The sequence below is a fragment of the Drosophila tropicalis genome, unplaced genomic scaffold (genome assembly GCF_018151085.1).
Source record: "Drosophila tropicalis isolate 14030-0801.00 unplaced genomic scaffold, ASM1815108v1 contig_258, whole genome shotgun sequence".
Taxonomy (NCBI): domain Eukaryota; kingdom Metazoa; phylum Arthropoda; class Insecta; order Diptera; family Drosophilidae; genus Drosophila; species Drosophila tropicalis.
This window is the reverse complement of record NW_027172710.1, coordinates 659,935-684,928: the sequence shown is the minus strand read 5'-3', so window position 1 is coordinate 684,928 and position 24,994 is coordinate 659,935. Positions and strand designations below refer to the sequence as shown.

General features: G+C 36.6%; 1 protein-coding gene across 1 annotated transcript in view; it reads right to left on the bottom strand.

Moving 5' to 3' along the window:
- Npc1a (Niemann-Pick type C-1a) overlaps positions 1–21,943 on the bottom strand; it is a 379,153-nt gene extending 357,210 nt beyond the window's left edge. The window contains exon 1 of the mRNA XM_068283957.1: positions 21,846–21,943. The gene's annotated coding sequence lies outside the window, so the exon portion shown is untranslated. The remainder of the gene's footprint in view (positions 1–21,845) is intronic.
- Between the last annotated feature and the right edge of the window lie 3,051 nt (positions 21,944–24,994).

Here is a 24,994-nt window from a genome sequence, read left to right as displayed (position 1 = left end):
ACAACATTCTTGATGATTCGTTAAACAAGGATAGTGGGAAGGAGCTCGACTCCAAGTACCAAATCCACAGAAGCACTACAGTGAAATTGCGGTTTAGCGAGCGGAGGGTCAAGCGACTCCTGCTTAACCTTATTCGAAATAGCGCAGGACGAAAGTGCCTTAGCTACACTAGGCAGAGCAAGGGCAACTACCTCGAACTGTCGCAGCGGTTCGCCAGGAGGGGAATCCTTTGGAAAAAAATTAAACTTCTGATCCCATGTCAATCAACGCGCGGACCTGGAACTGCTCGACACGATGATGAATGGTTATCCTCGCAGTACCCAGGAGGATTGTATTGCGAGTGGAGGCAAAGTAACTTTCTACGTTTACATGAAGTCTGCTGGAAGAATCGGAAGAGACAGGATTCAGAATTGCACTTGAACGGCCGTAGGTTTTCGGCTTACGGATGAAAAGGGGTGACCGCGAGCCCCGGAACGCTCAAGACCGGTTAAGCAACCTAGAATTGCCGTCTACAGCTCTCTCAAAGCTCTGCCAGACTCTTGGGGTACAGCTTGCATCTGTAGAAGCTGCTTGGCTCATAATCAATAATCAATTTTTATCGTACCGCGCACTGAAGTTATCCTCGCTGTAAATAAGTCACGGAACTTGGGCCAAGCCAAGATGTCTTCGTTGAAAATGTTGATTTCGCAAGGAGGGACTTTGTGGTATTGATGGGCCGAATCAACTGGCAGCCTGACTGGAGGGGGAGCCATTTTCGCGGACAACAGCTCGATTCGCTTTCCAAACAAATTCACGCCCGGCACGTATACCATATAACAGTATTCGTGTTTAGCTTTGATTGCAGCTATGTTCTTCGGACTATCTTCGTTCTTTTGTGCCGATTGGCATATCGCCAGCGAAGCCGAGGCTTCTTCGCGAGCCTCGAACGCCGTTGAGGCCTCCCACATGGCAAAAAAAAAAGTCGTAAAGAGTCATCGCGGAGTGTTCTCTGAGCTGTTACGAATCGAATGGGAACAAAAAACTTGGTAGAATTGGAGCTCTCAAGAGAAGATCGAAACCAATTCGCAAAATATAGTCTATATGTATTTTTGTAAATACATTTAAAAATATTCTTATTTTTCTATAGAACATATTTTGCGAATTAAAAGTTGAATAATTTAAATACTTTTTTGGCCAACTCGACATACATATGTGAAGAACATCACCACATAAAATTCCAGTACTTTAGCACCTATATGTTCTTTGGAATTGCCAGGCCAAATATACAAATATCCCCAAACATTTGATATAGAAATCAACAAACAGATAAATCAAATAATTGAACAGGGTATCGTTCGAAAATCGAACTACCCGTATTGTTCACCCATTTGGATCGTTCCAATACTTCACCACCATTGATTTAGCTAAGGGATTTCATCAAATTCAAATGGATCCTGAATCTATTGCAAAAACAGCTTTCTTAACTAAACATGGCCATTACGAAGACACACGTAAGCCATTTGGTCTTAAAAATGCCCCGGCAACATTCCAAAGATGCATGAATAATCTTTTGGAAGACCTTATTTATAAGGATTGCTTTGTTTATCTGGATGACATTATAATGTACTCCACTTCGTTGGAGGAACACATACTGCAACTCGACAAATGCGAATTTATGAAAAAAGAAACAGCATTCCTTGGTCATATAATAACAACAGAAGGTATAAAACCTAACCAAGATAAAGTCAAAGCAATTCAAATATTTCCGATCCCTAAAACCCCAAAAGAAATTAAATCATTCTTAGGATTATGCGGATTCTTCCGGAAATTTATTCCCAACTTTGCACATATTGCAAAACCTTTAGCTCTAGGATTAAAGAAAGGAGCTAAAATAAACATAAACGACCCAAATTCATCCTTTGAAAAATTAAAATGTCTCCTGATGAGTGATCCTACACTTGCATATCCCGATTTCAAAAAACCATTCTTTTTAACCACAGATGCTAGCAATATAGCTTTAGGTGCGTTCCTCTCACAGGACCATAGACCTATTTCTTATGGTAGTACAACACTTAACGAACATGAATTAATTATACAGCCATAGAAAAGGAATTACTATCTATTGTATGGGCGCAACCAAATATTTTAGGCCATACCTTTTCGGTAGAAAGTTCGAGATCCTGAGCGACCATAAGCCTTTAGTATGGCTCAACAATATAAAAGAACCAAAAATGAAACTTCAAAGATGAAAAATAAAACTAAATGAGTTTGATTACAAAATTAAATATTTACCCGGCAAAGAAAATCACGTAGCAGATGCCCTTTCCAGAATTAAAATAGATGAAAACTTTCTAGGATCAACAGAAAGCACAGCAGCTACAATACATAGTGCTCATGACGATAATGAAAATTACATTCCAATAGTAGAAAAACCCATTAATTATTTCAACAGGCAAATAGAATTCACTAGAGGTTCAGAAGACAAAGCAGAAACAACAACTTACTTTTATAAAACAACATAAAAATAACATACAAAGAAATGACCAATGTTTACGCAAGGGATATAATCATAAGATATCTTTGCAGTAAGAACACTGTACTATATTTTCATAATGAACAAGATTTTGCCATATTCCAACAAGCTTTCATTGAAATAATACAATCAAACGCAAGTACAAAAACCTCGAAATCTATCATTAAGTTATAGGACCTTCAAACGTTTGCACAATTTAAAGAAATAATCCTAAAACAACATAAAGAATTATTACATCCAGGAATCGAAAAAAAAAGTTCATACTCTCTCGCTCTCGCTCTGAACAAGAGACTCTTGCTGTCTTGATTTATATTTTCTGTTGAGCTCTTTTCGTTGAGCGCTTTGTATATCGGTCTTTCAATGAGCAGTGCATAAAGAGCGAAACGAGAAACGCTCGCACGATGTGAGTCAACAAAAGACCGATTGACCGAAAAACTCAACGCAAACGGTCTTCACATTTATTTTTGTTGTTGTGAAAAATAAACATAATTTTTTGATTTTTTCAATTTAAATTTTTAACTTAAATTTATTTTAAAATTTTTTGGTCTTTTTTCCATATTTTTTTTAGAAAACCATATTTTATTTCATTTTGATTTCATATTCCATTTGCTTGCCTATGCGTGTGAATGTATACCAATACATACGCAAAAGACTTTTTGCTTGATTGAACACGACGAAACGGTCTTGGAACAACCAGAACAAAACAGTACAGAAAAAAACGGTTTCGCTCCGAGCGCGAGCGAGCTCATTTAAGAACCGAAAAATCGGTTGCTCGCTGAGTCTTTTCGTAGAATGTCGGGAAAAGACACTTATTTACAGACAACGAGAAACGGTCGACAGTTATTTGCGAGCTATGGTTAGAAGCCAAAAGAGCAATAATGTATGTAAGTATTCACTGAAATGGGCAAACCAATAGAAATAAAATCAGACAAAGATTCAGCATTTCTGTGTATAGCATTAAAAAATTGGCTACAAGAAGAAAATGTAAAGTTAGAAATCACATCAAGTAAAAACGGCATTTCAGACGTAGAAAGATTCCATAAAACAGTAAATGAAAAACTCAGAATTATAAATAGTGAAAATGACGTCGAAGATAAATTAATCAAATTTAAAAAAATTCTCTACGTATACAACCATAAGACGAGACATAAAACAACTAACCGAACACCAGCGGACATTTTTATCTATGCAGGATCCTCCGACTATAATATATTTTGACGAACTTTGTCATGTAATGTTAACATAAATTTAGAATTTGATTATTTTCTATAGCGAAATATTTACAATTTAATTATATTCTTAAACCTAGTATAGATGTACATATATCTATATACTAAACCGTTGAAACACGTGCGGTGCATTTTTTAATCCCATTGGCATTCTAAGAAATACATACTGGCCCAATGGTGTTACAAACTATGTAAATTTAACCGACTCCTTGCCCATGAACACATAAAAATATCAATTTTTTAAATCCATCTTTGTGAATTCTTTCTTTTGTGCTAAGTGATCCAGGAGATCGTCTATTAATGGTTATGGAGTTTTCTTTAGCCATACTTTTGTTCAATTTTCTAAAGTCTATACATAGATGCAAATCTCCTGCTTTCTTTTTGACCAAAACTATCGGCGATGCATATCCTGAATTACTGGGTTGTATAATCCCTTCTTTTAAATAATCATCTATTAATATCTGTAATTTCTCTTTTTCCGTATATTATAACCTTTTAGGTGAACAACTAAAGGGTTTCGTATTTTCAAGAGTTATCTTCATTTCACATTTAAAATCTGGATTCTCTGGTCTGTTCTGCTCAATAAAGCATTCTTCTAACAGTTTGACAGACTTACATCGAGTCCTAAAATCAACACATTCAACGATGTTTTATACAAGTTCTTCTTTTACATTGTCTAATAAATTGATTTCTAACATTTCTTTCTCAAAATTTTCTACCAACACATTTCTAATATTAATTTCTACATCTTTCCTTTTTTCTCCTTTATCTACATTACTAACAATTTTTTTCTCATCTTTTCTAATAACTTGACTTTCTATTCCGTTTTCATTTTCCAGCATTTCACCTAAATAATTTTCTTGATTTTTTAACAAATTTTGACTTTCTATTCTGTTTTCATTTTTCAGCATTTTATCTAAATAATTTTCCTGATTCTAACAAATTTCGTCCGCTTTTTTCCAAAGTAATCATTTTCAACGCGTCTGGATTAATTTCTAAATTACATTTTTTTATAAAATCTCTGCCCAATACTAAGTCGCTACTCATAGATTCGTCAGGCAGAAACATTACATCAAAATAAATTTTTATTGAACTTTTCAATACATAACATTGTATTTTTCCAAAAATTTGTAATGGACTTTGATTTAGCCCGTAAAAGTTTTCAAAATTATCATTTAGCTGCACGTCCTGAGGCACTCTGTAAATATTGGTTTATGAATATAGTCTCTTACAAATAATTTAATATATCTTACATAATTGTTTACTTCGTTCTTTGGCTTCTTCCTTTGCGGGCACTGCGCAATAATGTGCTCCTTGGCACCACACCCATAACAAGATCCACGAACACGTAAAGGCTTTAAGCAATCCTTCGCCCAATGATTTCTCGAATTACAATTATGGCAAATGCTCTTAACAATCGGTTTGGATTGTCAAAACATTGTACACGCGCTTGTATACACATGCTCTCCAATGGAATTCCCTCTATGATGAAATCTAGTAGCTCGTCGTCCCCAATATTGACGTGTTGGGTTAGCTTCACCTTATTTTCAAAGTATTCTGAAAATCGCTCTGTATCTCTCCAGACACAAGCCTCAAAAGCACGCCGTAACTCTGCTTTTGATTTCTTGGAACCAAACGCCATCACCATCTCGTCCAACAATTTGTCCACTGACTCCAATATACGTTTTGGGCTTGCGTGAAGCCACTGAAGTGCATTGCTCTTAAGTTTTCCAGCGCTGTTGTTGTTGTGACTTTGTACCAACGCAGCTTGTACATGGAATGGCTTCGACATCTGGTATTGGAAGGCCTCCACGTACATCCTCCGGAATTTCCAGCAGTCTGCTTATAAGCTCCGTCTTGGAACCCTTGGTGTCCATTCCCAATGCCACCAGACAACTTTTTAGGCTTGCCATAGAAATTTTGTTTAAATCTTCCGGCATTTTATGGATTTTTGAACCACTTCTGATATTATGGTAGTATAAATAATATGGTTGTGTCACCTATTAATTGCTCGTTGCTTTATTTATTTGATTATATATTTATATTTTGATCTGATCACTTTGGATATTGCCTACGAACCGACTCTCGCAGACAGAGTAGTTAGAGAGTTAAATATTCAACAATAAAGAGAGCATCTTCGCTTGCAACGCGAGAGACGCTTTATGAAATCAGAGAGTGAGGAATCTACTTCAATAGTTATAACGGTGCTTAAACAGTGGTTGCAATACCACTTTCATCTGAACTCCTTTTTAATTAAGCTAACTGCGCTTCCCGAATTTATAAGACATCCTAGAGAAAATACATTATTACCTCTGTGAACTTTTACAATTCCTATAAAATCCAAACTTACTGATATTGCCGAGGTCTTCTTCTTATTTTGACTGCAATCTGCCACTCGGTGACCCATTTTACCTCATCCAAAGCAAGCACCAGTTGTTGGCTTGTTACACTCGGCTGCTAGATGACCTACACAGTTATAGTTATAGCACCTAAATTTAGGCTTTCTCCTTTGTGAAAAGAATTGGCAGAGATACAAGTTTTTCTTACTGCAGCATTATAATGACCCGTCATCCTAAGACCCAAAACGTTGAATACAAGCCATCTCTCGCAAGTGACGGTCTGGTATCCCCTCAACAATATAATCGACCATCCTGTCCTCCGCCATACGCAAGCCTGGCTGGTGGCTATTCATATATTTCTTGCTGTTCCTATGGGAGCTATATGATATAGTCACCCGATCTTTATCAAATTCGACACAGTCATTAACAGATATATTAAATTAAGAAACGTTTAATTTGAAAGCAATCGCGGTAAAAGTAACGAAATTATTTACAAAAGTCACTGTTTTCGACCGATCGTTCCTATGGGAGCTATATGATATAGTCATCCGAACTTAAGCAAATTTGGCACAGTCGTTTATAAGCGTAATAAACTCTCTAATATCAAGTTTCACGATAATAACATAGAAAATAACGAAGTTAGTTGAGAAAAGTCACTGTTCGTGACTTTGGGGTTTGTATGGGAGCTATATGATATAGTGGTCCGATCCGGCTGAATCCGAGATATACAACCCCTGCAGTATATACAAGCCTTCAGCTCTGTAGCCGTTACGGTCTAGGAGGAGTTTGCGTTGATGGACGTACGGACATGGCTAGTTGAACTCGTCTCGTCGTGCTGATCAAGAATATATATACTTTGTATGGTCGGAGATGCTTCGTTCTATGCACACTTCTGACCAAAATTAATATACCATTTTTACAAGGGTAGAAGGGCAGAACTGGACGCAAACGAAAGACAAATGCTGATGCAGACTGTCTGATCCTGCGCCAATTCAAACGAAACCCTCTCATAACACCTAGGGCTGTGGCTTGATATGAAAACATGTATGTAAACCAATACCATTTATCATCACTTAAAACAAACTTAAGCGTCTTCATTTTGCGGAGAACTATTTTGACAAGCCTAAATCCCTGAGGCGCAAAGTCCTGTGGACCGACGATAGCACTGTTGAGTTCCACTTATCGCAGAAGAATGTTTATGTACGCTTAAACAAATAAGTTCGCAAAAAAAAAAAAAACGCGCCTGTGTGTCAAAAAGTTAGTCAGGGGTGGGAACGTGAAGTTCTGGGGATCCGTCTCATACAATGGTGTGGGCGACTTCGTTCCTATTGAACCAGGGTCAATATTTAAGGACTTTAAACGATTTTGCGTTCCTATCTGGCGACAGATTGATCGGCGAAGCATTTATTCTGCAGCAGGAGAACGCTGCTTGCCACAAGGCGAGAGTGATAGCAACATTTTTGAGAGAGTTGGGATGGAAAGAATTGAAACGTTCGCTGAGGTCACAAAGGTGTGGGCAAAGACTCCATTAAAACATCTCCTAACCTTTGTTTAATTTCTTTACTTAAGCATTTTTCGCCGTCGTTCATTTCCTTTGGCTTTGCTCCGCAAATATAGCGCTTTGCCGACGATAATTCAGATAGGGCGTTGCAAATTTTCCCATCTACCATATTAAGATGCAAGCTATGTGTAATCAGAATTTTTCTTTTGCAAATTAAAACTTCGGTTGGTCTTAATTGGGTTATTTTTTCCCTAAAATATTCTTCTTCTTTAATCGACAGTTCGGTCGTCTCTCTTTTGAACTGGAACGGGATCGGACGACAGTATCGAGGAGAAGATGGTCTAGGTTTTTTCCAAATAATTTTACCATCTATTTGCGTGACAAGCTGCAGAGGAACGTACGATGTTACAAACAAGCTCCTGTAGTCCAACTCAGCTTTTAAAAACTTGTGCTTGTATTCGCTGTGCCCGGCACTTCCATCAAATCCCCATTTGCCGATTAAAAGTAAATTTTTAATGGAGTCTTCAGTGATCATTGTAACAACATCAGCTTGAAGCTCTAATATCACAAAATTCCGTATCAGCAGATATTGATGCTTTGTCATTCCAGTCTACATTAAAAGAGAAATTACTTCTGTCGGATCCGCTGGCAATACATTCCGGCTTTGATTTTCATTGAGTAATGCAGAAACATTAACTTCTACCAGCTGAGCTAAACGCCGACGCTTTGTTCTAGTGGAAGATTCCATAAAATGTAGTTTTTTACGGCCACGTGGAGCAGTTTCCGTATTTTCCTACTCAGCCATTATAACGCATCCATAAAACAACAATTTTTTTTACAAATGTACTCAACACGTTGAATAAGCGCATTGAATTGTTCTAGTTAGCCATTGTTTTCAAAATTTCGTTGCACATCAGCAATTACTTCTCGTAATTTTTCAGCGTTTGTGCCTTTTTTGGAGCACCATAAATTAAAAATATATAGGCGTGCGAACACACATATGTTGCCTACCAAATTAAAAGTTAAAAATACAATATTAATTAATATTAAAAGGTATTGATACAAATTGGACACCACAAGAAACGACAAAAGCAAACATTCGAAACAAATACAGATGCCCCGCTGGGCAAGTTGGACCTTGAAAAAATAAGAAGATGTGTTAGATTGTTGGATATTTCACACACATCTGCAAGTTTCTGGAGCTGACTTAAACACTATTCTTAAGTAAAAACTTAGATTAATACAATGAATATAGACTCAACCGGGGAATAGCGGGGGAACACAACTAAAACTTTAAGTAAACATAAAAGTCATGCACAAAAAAGGAACAAAAACTGAGGTTTCATAAAACATAAATTTTAAAAAGGACAAAAAACACAAAATAGTTTTTAGTTATTTACAAAAATAAAATAAACACCTTTAACTTCGAAATCCATTGATAAATTTTTAAATATTGACCACAACAGGAATATGCGAACCACTTTAAATTGACTTTCGCATTGAATGTTTTTGAGTTTCCTTAGCTTTACTCTAAAAATGAACACGTGTTCATGCGTTTCGTTCTATTTTTAGAAAGTCCCGTTATGTTTCCAGAAAAATCCGGGTTGCCATTCTGAAGTATGAACATTTTAGAGACAATTTGCAACAAAATTTTTTTTCTACGTTGTTGTGACTTTTTTTGATTTTTGGCCTTTGGCGGAACCACTGTGAAATGGTCAGAAATGCAAAAGGAGGGTATATTTTCCATTAATTTAAAATTTAAATTGGTTTTTTTTATACCCTTGCAGAGGGAATTATAAAATTGATCAGATGTTTGTAACGCACAGAAGGAGACGTTTCCGACCCCATAAAGTATCTATATTCTTGATCAGCATGAGAAGCTGAGTTGATATAGCCATGTCCGTCTGTCCGTCTGTGTCTGCGTCTGTGCGTACGCGTTTTACTCAGCCGTCTTAAGAGCTATCGGGCTGAAATCGGGGGTTTTTATTACCCTGCAAAAATAAAGTATGAAAACCATAAGGATCGGACCACTATAGCTCTAGAAGAACTAGAAGAAACATTTTGATAAAAATCGAGTATGCTATGAAATTTACATATGTGATAATATTGGATATAAAACCCCAGATCCCAAAATTTGAATGTGATCTGATAAATATAACACAAATTATAGTCAATATAATAATCGAATTGTTTTGTTTGTATATTGATAAATTGAGTTGCAGGGAGAGAAATTTCAAAATGTAAAAATATTATTGCCAAGGACTGCAAGGGTATATAAGCTTCTTTGATTTTTTTACCATAATATTAAGTTTTGTTGATAAACATAGGCATGTCAAAATGTACATATATGCCACTATTGCATTTTTTTGTTTTTAGTTACATATATGGAAAAAAAAATTGCAATCAATGTTAAACATGAAACAATTTTTATACCCTTGCAAAAAGGGTATTTTAATTTTGGTCAGAAGTGTGCAACGCATAGAACGAAGCATCTCCGACCATACAAAGTATATTCTTGATCAGCACGACGAGACGAGTTCAAATAGACATGTCTGTCCGTCTGGATCAACGCAAACTCCCCCTAGACCGTAAGAGCTACAGAGCTGAAATTTTGCACGTAGGCTTGTATATACTGCAGGGGTTGTATATCTCGGATTCAACCGGATCGAACCACTATATCATATAGCTCCCATACAAACCCCAATGTCACGAACAGTGACTTTGCTCAATAACTTCGTTATTTTCTGTGCTATTATCTTGAAACTAATATTACAGAATTTATTACGCTTATAAACGACTGTGCCGAATTTGATAAAGATCGGGTGACTATATCATATAGCTCCCATAGGAACGATCGATGGAAACCAGTGACTATGATCAATATCTTCGTTATTTCCTATGATTGTAGGCCATTCTTTCGCAAACATAAGCCTTTTTATATAAAACGTTCTTCCACATTGATGGCTAATAGGTAGGGAAAGAGTTACCAAAAAAGTTGCAAGGGTATACAAACTTTGACGCGGTCGAAGTTAGCCCCGGCCCTCTGGTTTATTTATAATTTTCTACATTACAATATAGCCATAAAAAATAAAATCAAGAGTTTAGTTCTTTTGAAATAAGAAATATAAGGAAAATAAACCAAGGTAGCGCAATGCCACAATATATATGCCGATCATTGTAATTACAAGAATATTCTGCTGTAGTTTTTTTTTTTTTTTTTTTTATTGTTTTAATTGATTACTGTATTACTGTAATTAATAACTCGTTTTTTTATATAAACTACAAAAAAACTGTATTTCCAATATCAATGGTATTGAAATTATTTAAGCTCTTAAGTCCGCATTGCATTCCCAAATTTTATCCACAATAGTACCCAATTTACAAATTTTCACAAAATGGCCCTATTTTTATATTCACCCAAAAATAAGCTGATCCAATTTTCTCCGATCGAAAGAAACCGTAATAAGCGAATGCCCAAAAAACGAAAGGTTTTGTGAGAGATACTGTCTGTAACACCACAGAAATTGCAATAGTAAACCACGAATTTGCAGATTATGTAGAGGCTCAACAAATTGAAACAAATAAAGACCAGGTAGAGCCGGAAATAAATAAAAACTCGAACATTAATATTCCATACATCACCAATTTTGATGCACTTTCTTGGTGGGACATGCATCAAAATATTTTTTTCCTTTGTTGCACAAAAGAAGTTGTACAATTTTTTGTATACCGGCAAAGCAGCTCAGCTTCCAAAAGAACTTTTTGAAAATCGAAAATCAAATAACGAAAGGACGATGTTTAATTGCTATAAATTCAGAAAATATTAATAAAATAATGACTTTGCATTCAAACTTAAACTAAATAGATCTGTGTATAGGGCAATATGCTGGAATTGCACAGTTCTAAGGGCAGACCAAAAAAACTTTTTTGACGAGATTGTTCCCATATTGTAAGGGTGATAAAAAAAAAAAACCGGATAAAAGCCTCCGAGAGCTGGCTACGGACATTAAAATTAAGGTAAAGATGACCGAATGCCCTAAGACTGTGAAAAAAGTACCCAGTGTCCACCAATACTCTTCGTATGTTGCCTTTAATGTCAGATATTATAATTGAAAAATATCTAAGTTTTTCCATTTCCATTTCATTTCTTCTTCTTCCCCATGCGTCATGCTGCGATTGGTACGCATACACCTACAGTATGTCCAATAATTGTTTGCAAAATGAAAAAAGTCACACAAGTGTAACTTCAACATCGAAAAATAAAAAAGGGGGGGATTTTGATACAAAAAATTTGTATAAACTTATATTAACAAAGGTATTAACTATAGGAATATATATAAAAAAAATGCGTATAATAAACTTTGCAATATGTAGTGCCCAGTTTCTGCCGTTAGTTTTATTTTTGAAAATTAAGGCGTTAATTTGAATTTCAGTAAGTGACCCGTGGACCGAATTTGTTGCATTCCTATGCCAGTCGCTTGATTTAACCTAATATTTTATTCCTAAGCATCATCCAGCGGACGACGAAGACCTTCGACGGACCGGACGGATGGGTAAGTCCTAAGTTCTAAACCATAAATCATGCTCGATCTGGTATTTCCCTGTTTTTTTTATGCAAAAAGAAAGAGAGTTCATTGTAAATTAATCTGCAAATAAAAAAACCATCTCGAGAAAGCTAAAAAAGTATTGGAAGTATTGAAAAGAAAAGGAAATTGTCAATCATTGTGTTAAACTTAAAACGCTATCGATAATCGCCTTTGACTGTGTGAGCAGAGTCGCCATTTATATTTAAAATCATAATTTAAATTGAAGATTTACAAATTTCAATTGACTTTTTTATTTTGAATATCTATAATTTGATATATATCCACCTTACAATTAAGATTCAACAAAACAAAACGTATTATACCTAATTTGGCTTTTGGATGCCTGAAATGATCCAACTAATTTGAGTATCGTTTATTATCATAATCATCATTTTAGTTTAGTTAAATCGGATTATGTTTCCGACTTATCGAAGTATTTTAGTATTCCGTAACCCTCGTGAATAAATATCGTTTATAATGTTTGAGTAAAGAGTGCGTAATCTTCCTTGTGGCGAAATGTGAGCGGTGAGCTGATTATATTGGGATTTTCCCGAATCTTGCGATGGGAAAATCATTGGTTGGGTGGGTTAAGACGCGAAGCTACAATAACATCTTAGTAGCTTCCCTATTCGTGCGATACTAATATCCCCGTTTCTCTATCTTTTAGTTTTTTTTCTTTCAATTAAGTAATTGTGTAATATTCGTGCAACAGGGACTTTGTTTTATTTTATGTAGTACGGGTGTGTTGAGAAAATGTTGGTCCAAAGAACCCCCCCAAAGACTGTTTGCTAGCCGACAGCCAGAAGTCCCAACCGGCTCCAAATTTCTCAATACATTAAGCCCGTATATGTTGGCTTCGGCCTGATTTGTGGTGCTCTTGCCCATCATGACATCGGATGTACAGGGACTGCAAGAGAGTGGCCACCTATTTAGGCCGAACCCGACCTCCTCTTTGATCAAGAAAGATTTTGACTAAGAGGGGATGTACATGATCTGGAATTATTTCCTATTGTGTACATTACATAATTTTGGCGCCCAACGTGGGGCCTTGTTAGACTTGATACAGTATTTCGGTTCAACCATGTTTCTCTATAGGATTCAGGCTGAGCTGAGTTGTTCAAGAATTTCAGGTTCCTTTTTTCCTTCTCCTATTTCTTATTCTATCTTTTAATGAAATCCCTAGTCTTTTTATCTATTCCTTTGTTATCAAATTTGTATTTTCTTTTCATTTCGCTTTCTTTTTGTATTCATGGATGGTTGTTTGAGTAACTTATTTATTAGGAATGCAGATATTTGGAGAATCCGAGTTCTGACCAGTGATGAGGAGCTTTAACATGAATTTGTGAATATATTTGGAAACATATACAAACTCTACAATATAATGACAGACGTATATTATAGGCTGTGTTTTTTATTGGGATTCGTCAATATGATTGTTTCGATTTTACGACCAGTAAGGCATATTAAGCTTGTGATGTCGGCGTCGGCTTTGTAGTTTATTGATTTTTTCCATTTCTTTTAATAACAATAGAACAAATATTTCAGCATATACCATTGAATTGACTGCTTAATCATCTGGAACTGCAGATATTTGGCGAGGTCCGAATTCTGACCGATGAAACAAAGCTAGTTCAGTTTAGGAGTTTGTTGAGATCAGTCTTTTCGTTTTGGATTTGATATAGATGATTGGGTCTAGGACGACAAGATTTTTCTATCCCTTCACAAAAATTTTCTGAGATTGAACTATCGATTAGTTCATTTCTCCCTCGATATTAGTACCGCACCTATAATTATGCTCATCCTCACTTTTAAAACAAGGAAGATAATAGTTATATGATTAAATATATTAAAACAAATTAAATAAAGTATCTAAAGTAATTTTTGGGGAAAAATAATCAGAATGCCAGTAATTCGAAGTAATGAAGAATTGAGTGTGCTACCAGAAGCAGAATGCACAATTTGTTCGAAAGTAATTTTTGAAACAGAAGAGCTTAGGATTACTAAATGTAATCATATTTTTCACCAAGAGTGTATATACAAGAACATCAGGAATGTCATTGCTGTAAGAAAATATGCCACCAAAACGATTTAGTACAGTTCATAATGTCTGAACAAGCGGATGGTCACATAGATAATAGAAACAAGAAGACCCATAATACTAGAGCTCAATCACAGTCAAGTAATGTAGCATCTCTGGCTTGTCCATTAAAAATAGGGGAAGAAAACCCAAATCTTCAACGGCACGTAAACCGGAAAACTCGAATCAACACAACCAGCGTTCAGCTCGGTCGCAGCAACATTCAACTTCAGGCAGAGCAGCTGAGATAAATGTGGATGCAATTTTTGAGAGAATGGAATATTTAATTGATCAGAGACTAGGAAATTTGAATTTAAATAATTCAGGTGGACAATCTAGTAACCACGATCAGCATCGCGCTTCGACGCCAAGATCGAATTCAAAACCTCACCATTACATTGATCCTGGAAAAGCTGCCCAACTAGTACAAAGTTGGGGTATTAAATTTGAGGCGTCTCCTAAAGGTCATACAGTTTCAGAATTTCTTTAAAAACGTTAACTGTAGATAACTTTCAGAGTGATTTACACCGGTGTGCAGAAATTTGCACATACTATTAACCGGAAGAACCAAGGAATGGTATTGGCGCTATCGAAAAGACCATGACGAAGTTATTTGGGAAGAATTCTGCCTGGATTTGAAACAGGAATATGACGATTTTAAGGATGATGATTTGATTCTTGAAGAAATCCGCAACCGAAAACAGAGGATTGGTGAAGCATTTGATGTTTACTACGAAGACGTAATGATTTTGGTATCGAGATTGACAATACCTATGGAAGAAAAACGACTCGTTCATCAGCTACAAAGAAACCTTATTTCTGAAGTACTAGAAGCGTTATTATACGTTCCCATAGAATCGGTATCTAAACTTCGCCAATTGGTGCACCGCCGAGAGCAATTTCTCCGTGAAGAATCAGGAAAACGCATCACAAAATATACAAATGTTAGAAAGAATATCGCTTTACTTGAAGAGACAGATGAAGAGCCCGAGGAGGAAGATATTCAACCTGAGCTAAATGCAATTCACGTCAAGGAAAAAAAATACATTTGTTGGAATTGTGACATCGAAGGACACAGATGGGACATGTGCTAAGAAGAGCGCCGCATTTTCTGCTACGGATGTGGAAAGAAAAATGTTTACAAACCACAATGCGATGTACGTCTAGCTCGTTCGAAAAACTCCAATCAGGGCCCATCATTCCGTCGCAATCGAGTGGACCCTCAGTAGATGTTAGCAATAATACAGCGACGAACAACAAAACACCAGATTTGACAGGTAATAACGAAACGAATCGGCGAGAAAATAAAATACAGCCATATCCCAGACTACCATACCATCAACGGCTGCAAAATTATTTAGCGATTCGAGACAAAATCTTTGCAAAGGAAGTTGCAACTTCCCAGTTCATTAGAAGTCGCTCGAGCGAACGTCTGCGTCGCTTTTGGAAAAAAGTAAAAGATGCCCAAAAACTAATAATATTGTCTATGATTAATAAAGCCGCAGATGGTCGTTTCTACGCTCCAATTCAATTTCTCGAATTTTCTGAGCTTGGTCTATTGGATACTGGAGCCAATATCAGTTGTATCGGATCAGATTTAGCAGCAAAAGACTGGACGAAATGCCCTGGATTTTCAACTATTATATCAAGTGTGGCCACAGCTGATGGGAAAAGACATCCAGTTACCGGAATAGTAAGAACAGAGGTGCAATACGAAAGCAAGCGAAAACCTCTTTCTCTTTTTATTATCCCATCATTAGCAAAACGACTTATTTTGGGAATCGATTTCTGGAAATCTTTTGAGTTTTGTCCAGAATTTTCATTTCCTTGTAAGACTCCCACATTAGACAAAAATATTCAACCGGTTGATGAAGAAAAGAAATGTGTATTAACACCAGAGCAGGAGAAAAGATTAATTGATGTTATTCAATGGTTTCCGGATTTTAAACAACAAGGATTAGGTCGAACTCCACTTATTGTTCATGATATTGAGATCAAAGAAGCAACTCCAATCAAGCAACGCTTCTATCCTGTGTCGCCAGCGGTTGAAAAGTTGATGTATAAAGAAATCCACCGAATGTTTGAAATGGGAGTGATCGAGAGAGCCAATAGTCCTTGGATTTTCCTATGCGTATGGTGGTAAAATCCGGAAAAGTGCGATTATGTTTAGATGCAAGAAAAATAAATGAAGTCACAAAAAAGGATGCATACCCTTTGCAAAGCATAGATGGAATTTTCGCGCGACTGCCAAAGGCCAATTTTATAACAAAAATCGATTTAAAAGATGCCTACTAGCAAATCGCTCTTTCAGAAAAATCCAAACCCATAACAGCTTTCACGATACCCGGCCACCCCCTTTACCAATTCACCGTAATGCCGTTCGGATTATGCAACGCTTCGCAAACCATGGCGCGTTTGATATTGTGTGTTCGGATACCTAGACGATCTCTGCGTTGTTTCAGAAGACTTTGATACTCAATTGGAGATTCTGATTCGTATGTCTCAGCAATTTAGAAAGGCAAATCTAACGTTAAATATAGAAAAAACCATGTTTTGTGTTACAGAAGTGCCATATCTGGGCTATATTGTAGGAAGAGGAGAAATATCAACAGATCCTGCCAAAATAGAAGAAATAAAAAAATTGGCCGGTTCCGAAAACTATAAAACAGACCAGAGGTTTCTTGGGTGTTGTTGGTTGGTATCGTAGATTCATTGATAATTTTTCTGACATTACATTTCCGATTACCCAATTGCTAACTAAGAAACATGAAGATAAAATATCTGCACATGGCGGGATGGCAAAAACTTTGGAGCTTATACGTCGGACATTCTATTGGCCTGGCACGGTGATACAAGTGCGCGATTATATCCGGAATTGCGAGACGTGCAAGTCAACAAAAGCTCCCAACCAAATCTTAAAGCCACCGATGGGTAAAGCTGTAGTATCAGAGAGACCTTTTCAGCGATTATATATTCATCTTTTGGGACCATATCCGAGAAGCAAACGTGGGCATATTGGACTTCTGATAGTGGTTGATCATTTATCTAAGTATCATTGGTTTCAACCCCTTAAAGCGTTTAAGAGCAATGTGATTCAAGAGTATCTGCAGCATAATATATTCTTTCGATATGGAGTTCCCGAGATATTGGTTAGCGACAATGGTTCACAATTCAAGGTAAGCGAATTTAATGCATGGTTAACGACATTGGGCATAAAACATGTGTATACAGCAATTTATTCCCCACAGTCGAATGCCTCTGAGAGAGTGAACAGATCTATCATTGCAGCAATCCGCGCCTATCTCAAAGAGGACCAGCGCGAATGGGATCTACATATACCCGCTATAAGTTGTGCACTAAGGAATTCGGCTTTGGCTTTGACATGGCCACACATGGTTCCCAATACACTCTTCTCGAAAGGATAAATATGCTAAATGAACCGAATAACGTATTACGAAAGGACGATCAGTTAGCACTACGGCGTAATTTACTCAAGAAGAATATAGCCTAGGCAGCAGAGCACAATGCAAAGGTATATAACCTGAGAACCAAGGATGTTAATTTCAAGGTCGGACAAGAAGTCTTTAGACGTAATTTTGGTCAAAGCAACTTTCAAAAATGTGTTAATGCCAAATTTAACTTGCTATGGTTAAAGTCCCGAGTAAGAGAGAGATTAGGAAACTGTTATTACGTGTTGGAAGATTTGAATGGCAAACTGCTAGGAACTTATCATGCTAAGGACATTAGGCAGTAACTGTCTTTTTTCAGGTTAATACTCCGAAGCAAGCTCTAGTATTATCCTGTGGTTGTAGTGCCCAGTTTCTGCCGTTAGTTTTATTTTTAAAAATTAAGGCGTTAATTTGAATTTCAGTGGTAAGGAAGTGCGTCGATAATAATGATCAGCTGAGCTTAGAAGTTCGATAGTTCTACTAGTGCAACCCTAGCGAAAGGTATCTTGCGCGATCGCATGCATTGGTCACACTCTTTTCTGACGAACTTCCGACCTGGCTAGACGCCTTAACCACGCCGCTCCTCAAGAAAAAATATATAAATTTAAATCTGAAATTTTCTCGGCCATCAAGCCTAATGATTAACTTTATACTAATTTGGAGCATCAAGGACAACTATTATAGAGTTTTGTGAATCTTATTATCGTTAGTTATATTTTTTGTGGATATTCGAATCATTGTAAATTTCTAACAAGTTCGTTTGAAAATTAGCCACAATTGATTTGTATTTTGGAAACCTGGAAAAAGGAATCACAATTGGAATTCCGTAAATTTGCAAAATATATTTTTCTGTTGAGACACCGCTCAAGGGCTGCACACCGTGAAGGGCACAGAGATTTTTCGAGGAAGTTGACTAGCTTGGAATAGCCGCCCGAATCGGATACGGGCAGAGAAAGGTTTTTCGTTGCGGATTGAGAGTCCCGTGGACCGAATTTGTTGCATTCCTATGCCAGTCGCTTGATTTAACCTAATATTTTATTTTCCCTATTCGTGCGATACAAATATCCCCGTTTCTCTATCTTTTAGTTCTTTTTCTTTCAATTAAGTAATTGTCTAATATTCGTGCAACAGGGACTTTGTTTTATTTTATGTAGTACGGGTGTGTTGAGAAAATGTTGGTCCAAAGAACCCCCCCCAAAGACTGTTTGCTAGCCGACAGCCAGAAGTCCCAACCGGATCCAAATTTCTCAATACATTAAGCCCGTATATGTATGTTGGCTTCGGCCTGATTTGTGGTGCTCTTGCCCATCATGACATCGGATGTACAGGGACTGCAAAAGAGTGGCCACCTATTTAGGCCGAACCCGACCTCCTTTTTGAACAAGAAAGATTTTGACTAAGAGGGGATGTACATGATCTGGAATTATTTCCGGTTGTGTACATTACAAATATTGAACGCTGGAAAGCCTCCGCAATACTGGAGCGACATCATATTCTGCGACACAACTAAAGAGAAAACAATTCTATGTCACAGTTTATTGGACCCAATGACTTAACTCAACAGCTGCGATCATTCAGTTCTTAGAATAACGGTTATTTTTAGGCGTTTGCTTTAGTTATTATGTCCGTTAGTAGATTTTGCAAGTGCAAAAAAGTTTTTTGACAAAGCACGCGTTAGAGCCATGTGAAAGCGTTCATGGATTGAACAACGAAAATTGGTCCCTAAACATTTCAAAGGACAGCCGAGTTTGTAGTCATTTCCGAGTCCACTGTAAAAGGAATTATAAACCGTTTCGTTCAGGAAAATAGAGTCGAAAATAAAGAAAGAAAAGCCCCAAACAGAATATTGATTGCCACGGATTATCGTCCGTAAAATTCAAGAAAACCCAAAAGATTTTGGCTCTAAAACAAGCTGTTGAGATGAAGAAAACAATTTGTAAAACGTGCTCTGCTGACACCATTTCAAAGGACAGCCGAGTTTGTAGTCATTTCCGAGTCCACTGTAAAAGGAATTATAAACCGTTTCGTTCAGGAAAATAGAGTCGAAAATAAAGAAAGAAAAGCCCCAAACAGAATATTGATTGCCACGGATTATCGTCCGTAAAATTCAAGAAAACCCAAAAGATTTCGGCTCTAAAACAAGCTGTTGAGATGAAGAAAACAATTTGTAAAACGTGCTCTGCTGACACCATACGAAGAGTTCTCAGGGCTAACGATCTATCCATGTAGAATCGCTAGAAAGGAGTCCTTTATGAGCAATACTTACCGAAAGTGACGCTTTTAATTCGCAAAGAAGCATATAAACAAGGACAACAACTTCTAGGAGCAAGTTATTCTCGCTGATGAGTCCAAATTTAACATTTTTGCAGACACTGAGCTCCATGATTAAAAAATTCGAAAACCGTAAAACATGGCAATTGCATTTCCTCAGCGGGTGTCGGGAGACTCGAAATTATTGAAACAACCATGACAAAGGATATTTACACAGATGTTCCTAAGAGAAATTTGGTTCAAAGTGCAGACTCGGAATAAACGTAAATTTTTGATACTAAAGCGTGTTTTTTTACGCTTTTGGTTTTTCACGTTGGCAACACTGACATACCGCATGATGTTCATGACAGCTGTGAAAGTGAAAAATGCTCAGTTTAGTTTGCCATTTCATCATGGAAAGACTTACGCCCGAACAACGTTTTCAAATCATTGAAATTTATTATCAAAATTCGTGTTCTGTGAAAAATGTGTTTCGCAAATTACGTCCATATTATGGTCGACACAACCGACCAACCGGAGCCATAAAGGCAATTGTGGACAAATTTCGCACACATTTTATTTTATTGGACATTCAACCATTGAATCATGTACGGAGAGTGCGCACAGAAGAGAATATTGCAGCTGTAGCGGCCAGTGTCAATGAAGATCGTGAATTGTCCATTCGTCGGCGTTCTCAGCAATTGGGACTGTGTCCTTCGACTACGTGGAAGATTTTGCGCAATGATCCGTGTTGATCACTTGAAACGCAGTCGCGGCCAACATTTACATGAAGTCATTTTTAAAAAGTAATTGGCAAAGATTGTTTTATCATCTCAAATAAAAATTTAACAATAATATTCAAATTTTGTGTGTTTCATTACAATTTTAAAAACCAAACGCTTAAAAAAACACCCGTTACCAGGATAACGACCCCAAGCACACTTCCGACATTGTGCAAACCTGGCTAATATGGAATTGCCCTTACGTCATGAAATCGCCGGCGCAGTCACCAGAACTCAAAAATGACTTAAAAACTGCCCTTATTGAGGAATGGGACAAAAACTGGTAGCATCAGTCCCAAACCGGCTAAAAGCAGTTTTGGAACAAAAGGGTGGCCACACCAAATATTGAAGTATTTAAATATTGATATTGAAGTATTTAAATTTATACTTAAATCTAGAATTGTGACCTTTCACATTAGTTGGGTTGAAAAAGCTATGACATAGAATTGTTTTCTTTTTTGAGTTTTTGTTGTGTTCTTAAGTTTAAATGAACTAACATATGGACATACATATGTACATACGTATTTAATTTTAATGTTTACAACAAAGGCATTACATATTTTGTAAGTCTTCAGTTGAAGACACTCGAAGTCATAACTGTAAAATATGAGCGTTTCGCTCACAGCGCATTATTGCGTCTTGCTTTTTGTGATCTATCGTTGCTATTTGTACATTTGCTTTAAGTGCACTTTGCCGTTTACTTACATGTACATATGTAAACACATAATCTACGCAAAATTTTTTGGGTGTTTGGTAAAATAGAATCGACGCTTACTGTTTTAAATTTGATTCGGGTGCTAAAAAGTGACATACTTGGCGTTCTCTTATACATGCATACGTGTACTATTTTTGTTCTACTCATTTTTTTTAATAGGTAAGGAATGTACAATGCAATTAACGTTAATTGCAACAAAGGATTCCTTTATGCAAGATAAATCTGACAACCTACTGTACTTACATACATACATATGTATGTATGTATGTATGTACATACATATATGTACATATATAGAAAAAAAAATTTAATTAATTTTTTTGAGGAACTTTTTTCGTGTATACATATTTATGTAACCAAAAAAGTTTTATTACTGTGCTTGTAATATACAAATTAGGAACAAACCCTTGATTGTAGATCACCAAGAACAAAATATTTTCACGAATATGCAAAACACTTCGAAGTTTAGAATTTGTTTTTGTAGTTATGGTCTCAACTTTAATGCAAATCACAACGTTATCGATAATTTTTAAAAGGCTCTATGATTGGTTCCTCACTTTATGATTTTGCTGTATTGGGTCCGAAAAAATTTGTTTTTCCTATTTCCACAAGGCACATCTAACGGGAGAGAACATTCAGTATTCCCTAAAACAGGGCCCGGCACAAAGAGAGCGCTAGAAAAATGTAGTTGTATGTGTGCGTGTGTTGCTTTACACTGCGCAAAATGAAAGTTGACAAAATTTTGCCACAAATCAAGAAAACGAGTACAGCAGCTAAACTGATGCAAGAGAAAGATAGAAAAACAAAGTAGCGATCAATTTTTTCATGTGTCATCTCTCAACAAAGCGACATAGACCTGCTTGCGTCGAAATGCTGAGGAAAACTAAATCCATCTTGATTTTTTTGTGTGAGGACTTCGGCAGCCGTTCGGTTACACGCATACGACGAGCCGAACGTGTTCGTCCCCCAGGGGATATGAGTGCCTGGCTCTGCCTTAAAAGCTAAGCTATAGGGCAGGGCCCGGCACAAAGAGAGCGCTAGAAAAATGTAGTTGTATGTGTGCACTTGCTTGTGTGCGTGTGTTGCTTTACACTGCGCAAAATGAAAGTTGACAAAATTTTCCTCAAATCAAGAAAACGAGTGCAGCAGCTAAACTGATGCAAGAGAAAGATAGAAAAACAAAGGAGCGATCAATTTTTTCATGTGTCATCTCTCAACAAAGCGACATAGGTCTGCTTGCGTCGAAATGCTGAGGAAAACTAAATCCACCCTCATGCTCTTGATTTTTTTGTGTGAGGACTTCGGCAGCCGTTCGGTTACACGCATACGACGAGCCGATCGTGTTCGTCCCCCGGGGGATATGAGTGCCTGGCTCTGCTATAGGGTGGGCTTGTTTGTTAACATGTTTTAGGATATTGACCAAAATTTGTATATTGAAATGCTGTATAGAATATAAAAATTAAATTTTATAGAGTGTATATATGACCATCTCAAGATAAAATTTGACGTACGATTTTCCATTGTAGTTTATACTAAGTTTAATTATGGATAAAACATTTTTAATAAGAAACTAAACAATATTTACATGTAAATAATTGTTTGTGGCAAAAACAGTTGAAATCATATTGTACTGAATAAGTATTGATCAATTTATTGATAATTCTGGAGCATAAAAAACTGTTGCAAAACATAAATGTACGAAATCACAAATCGATTTTCCTCTGTTTTTGAGCGAATCTGTCGATAACTTCTTCCACCGTCATATCAATATCTCTGTTAATACTCATTAGAGCAAGTCCGTTCAGCCTATCTTCTCCAGTTGAATTTCTTATCCAATTTTTTAAACGCCTCAAAGTTGAAAAGCTCCGTTCACTGCTAGCAATGGTCACAGCTAACGTTGCTCCTAACTTAAAAAATTTTGAAACCTTGAGAAAAAGTCCTTCGTTGCAAAGATTTAATGCGTCGATGAATGTATTCGGATGAGTTTCTGCCCCAATCCAACGTTGTCTCCACAATAGGACTTCATTTATTACTATGGAAACAGCTGCCTCTGTAGCTGTTGGCCATTGATCCATTATTACTTTGACAGTTTCAGAAACAATTCCATTTTCAACTCCTTTTTTAACCAATTTTTAAGGGAGGATATTTTCAATAAATGACAATGTAAATTGAATTTAAGCCGGCTCGAGGTCAATCTTACAAAAGAAGATTATTTCAAAGGTAACACACAAAAAGGTGAGCAGGTTGTCTGTATAGCTATTTCAAGAACTACCAAGTTCTATCATCAGCAGACTTTGCTAAAGAACTCCAGAATTGCAATAGCCATACCATGTCCTCAACGCTAAAACTAGTTGGGAATTACATTGCTAACCAGATAACACTAACGGAAGGCACGCCGTTATTTTGGAATTTTATTCCAAAAAAAACCCTTTTTCTATATGGTACAATATACCGTGTATAAAAAGAAACAGGTCTTGAATTTAGTTTGTTAAGGGCGAAGCTCTTACACTAATATTTCATAGCGCCTAAGGTTAATGCACAAAAGGTGGTCTTCGGTATTGTAGGCTTCGCCAGCATTTTTCGCTTAATTTAGTTGGCAATGTAATTCCCAACTAGTTTTAGCGTTGAGGACATGGTATGGCTATTGCAATTCTGGAGTTCTTTAGCAAAGTCTGCTGATGATAGAACTTGGTAGTTCTTGAAATAGCTATACAGACAACGTGCTCACCTTTTTGTGTGTTACCTTTGAAATAATCTTCTTTTGTAAGATTGACCTCGAGCCGGTTTAAATTCAAAATAAGCCTTTTTTTATAAAACGTTCTTTCACATTGATGGTTAATAGGAAAGAGTTACCAAAAAAGTTGCAAGGGTATACAAACTTTGACGCGGTCGAAGTTAGCCCCGGCCCTCTGGTTAAAATACAACTCGTTTCTATTTATCGTTTGTTTAGGCTTTTTTTTAGTTTTTTTTAATTGTTCAAATATGAAACCGCTGCATATGCCTTTTCTGACACTCTTTTAGTCAATTTTTGTACCCGTTACTGTGTACCTTAAACGTGAATTTGTCTTCAAATGGTTTCCACTATTACCGTAAGGTATGAATTGCTTCATTCAGATCTATTTTTAGTATTTTATTATGTATGAACACAAACATCTCGGAGGCTATAAGAGCTAGAGCCACCAAATTTGGTATGTATACTCGTGTATTATGCAAATTTACAGAGTTAGTTGGAATTTCGACCACGCTCCCCTACGCCCCCAGGAATCACATAAAACTGTTTTTCTTAAAAAGTATGACAGCTAGAGACATCAAATTTAGTTTGTATACCCGATTAGTTAGCGCGCAGAAATTAATTGTTCAAGCTTTTTGCCACGCCCCCTTACGCCCCCAGGAATCACATAAAACTGTTTTTCTTAAAAAATATAACAGCTAGAGATATCAAATTTGGTATGCAGACTAGTTTAATAGACGCGCAGAAACTGGCTATTTAAAAATTTTGCCACACCCACTTCCGCCCCCGCAAATTAAACAAAACTGATTTTATCAAAAACAAA